At 77.6% G+C, this 2,500-nt stretch overlaps 1 non-coding gene across 1 annotated transcript; it reads left to right on the top strand.

The window, feature by feature from the left end:
• The first annotated feature begins 1,078 nt into the window (after positions 1–1,078).
• On the top strand, positions 1,079–1,231 carry LOC138063115 (5.8S ribosomal RNA). The gene has a single exon (XR_011136708.1). It is a non-coding gene; the product is annotated as a 5.8S ribosomal RNA (ribosomal RNA).
• The last annotated feature ends 1,269 nt before the right edge of the window (positions 1,232–2,500 follow it).

The raw sequence follows: 2,500 nt of genomic DNA on the forward strand, positions 1-2,500 counted from the left end.
AGGGGCCGGGGGGTCGGCGCGCGCGGGCGCCGCACCCCCCCATGCCCGCCGGCGCGGCCCGTGCATGCCCCGCGGGCAGCCGGGACGGAGAGGGGTACCCTGCCCCCTCTCTCCGCGGTCTGGTCTCGGCGGAGAGACGCCGCGCGGTCGGCTTGCGCCGGCCTGCCTCGAACGCGCGACCCCGGCGCGAGCGCGTGCTCGCCGCCGGGACGGCGAGCCCCCACCGCGGGTGGTGCGGACGCCGAGCCCCAGCGCATCCCTTCTCCTCCCTGGCCGGTGCTCTCAGTCTCCCGCCGTGGCCGTCGGCGGCACCCTTCCTTCCCTCCCCCCCCGCCCTGCCCCGGCACTCCGCCATCCGGCGCGCCTGCCTCGCTCTGCCCGACCCGGCTTCGCTGGGCGGCAGGCGGGCGGCGGGCGGGCGGGCGGGGGCGGCCCCTCCCGGTCTCCGCGTGGAGGCGGGGAGAGCGGGCGCCGTTCCCCGTCCGTCCCGCCTCGCCCGTCTGCCTGCCGCCAGGCGTCTGCCCGCGGAAGGGACGGGCGAGTGCGTGGTGTCGCTCGGGAGGCTGCGTGTGTGCAGGCGGGTGTTGGGTGCCGTCTCCGGGGCGGCGGAGCTGGAGGCCGGTGAGGCGAGCGAAGGAGCTCGGAAGCGTGCGGCTGGCGGGTCGCGGGCGCGCGGGCAGCGGGTGGCGCCGCTCCCAGCGGCGGCCGGGCTCCGACGCCGGGGCTCCGCGGGGACCCACACCCCGGTCCCTGAGGCAGGTGGCGCGGCTGGCGCGCCGCTCCCTGCTGGGCCAGGCCGAGCCGGGCGCCTGGGCCGGACTCGAAGCGAGAAAGGGGTTGTCCCAGGTCGGGAGCGAGGGCTCCCCGCCCCTCTCGTTCGGGTCTGTTCTCCCCCCCCCCCCCCTTTTTTTTTCCCTCTGTGCTTGTACGGTCAGTGAGGCGTGCCCTCTCTCTCCGCTGTCCCTTGCTCAGCAGCCGGCGTCGGCGTGAGGAGGGAGGCAGAGCGGATGGGGGCCCTCAGGGGGCTGCGAAAGCTGCCCGGTCCCCCCGCGCGCGCGGTGGGGACCGAAACCGAGACAACTCTTAGCGGTGGATCACTCGGCTCGTGCGTCGATGAAGAACGCAGCTAGCTGCGAGAATTAATGTGAATTGCAGGACACATTGATCATCGACACTTCGAACGCACTTGCGGCCCCGGGTTCCTCCCGGGGCTACGCCTGTCTGAGCGTCGCTTGACGGTCAATCGTCACCCCCATTGCCGCGTTGGCGCAGCGGTGTGCCGCCCCTCGGGGGGGGGCCGGGGGGGGCGGCGGCGGCGGCGAGTCGGTGGGGGGGCGGCGGCGGCGGTGAGTCGGCGGCGGCGGCGGAGCCGGGACCACCGGTGCGTGCACCGGTGGCCCCGGTCTTCCGGCTGGCCTGCCTGCCCGGCTCCGGCCGACCGTCCGCCTCCACCGTCCGCGGCCGGCGTGCCTTGCCCTGCCCTCCCTCCCCTCCGAGCCCGGTGGCCACCGCTGCCCTGCGCGGTGTGTGCGGTGTGGCGCGGCTGGGGCGCCTCGCAGGCCCGCGCCGCCGGGGAGAGGGGGTGCCTCTCCTCCCCGTGTGGGCCCGGGCCTTCGTCCCCCTAAGTGCAGACTCGGGAAACCCCCGCTCCCGGAGCGCCCGCTGTGCGGAGTTCGTCCCGCCGGGCCCCCAGGTTCGGTCGGTCGCGGTGGCCCGGCACCTGCCGCCGCCGCCCGCCGCCACCGCCAGTGCCCGCCGTACGACGGCTCTCCTCCACCACTCTCCCGGTGGTGCGCTGGTCCCCCGTTCCCCTCCGGCGGGGGGGACGGCCGGCTGCCTTTCTTCCCCTCCCCTTGCCCTCTCCCTGCCCCGACTGCTGCCGCTTCGGCGCCCGCCGAGCCCCCTCTGCCCCCCCCCGCGGCGCACCCGCGTCCGTAGTGCGTGCCGAGCCACTTCCACCCGCCGGCTGGCGTCAGCCGCGGCGTTGCGTTGAGGCCGGCAGCGACGGCGCGCGGGTGTCTCCGCGGGGCGGTGGTGTGGGGCAAGCGCGGGCGGCGCCGTTCGGTGGCGAGACGGGGGAGGGGGGGGGGCAGAAAGGGGGGGGGGGGAGGGGCGCTGCCGCGCCGTCGTCCCGTGCCGGGGCGAGAGCGGAGGTCAGCGGCCGGGGAGGAGGAGCCAGCCGCGGCCGGTGGAGGGGCTGTGCGCGAGTGTGCGAGTGGGCGAGCGAGCGTTTGGGAGCCGGGCCCGGGGGAGGTGCGGACCTCGCCCCCCGGCCCCGCGCGGCTGTCTGCGGGTGGGTACCGCGGTGGTACCGCACCGTGCTGCCGCGCGCGTGTGTCGGAGGGGGGGGCCCCTCGCTGCCCCTCCGTGGCGGCGACTCGCGGGTCGCCGCGCCGCTTCCCCCTCGATCCTGGCGGGGGCCTCGGGCCGTCCTCTCTGCCGGCGGCTGGCGGGCGCGTGCCCGCCGGCTCTGCCTCGTCTCGGGCCTCCTCCGGGGGGT

Source organism: Struthio camelus, chromosome 31 (genome assembly GCF_040807025.1).
Source record: "Struthio camelus isolate bStrCam1 chromosome 31, bStrCam1.hap1, whole genome shotgun sequence".
Classification (NCBI taxonomy): domain Eukaryota; kingdom Metazoa; phylum Chordata; class Aves; order Struthioniformes; family Struthionidae; genus Struthio; species Struthio camelus.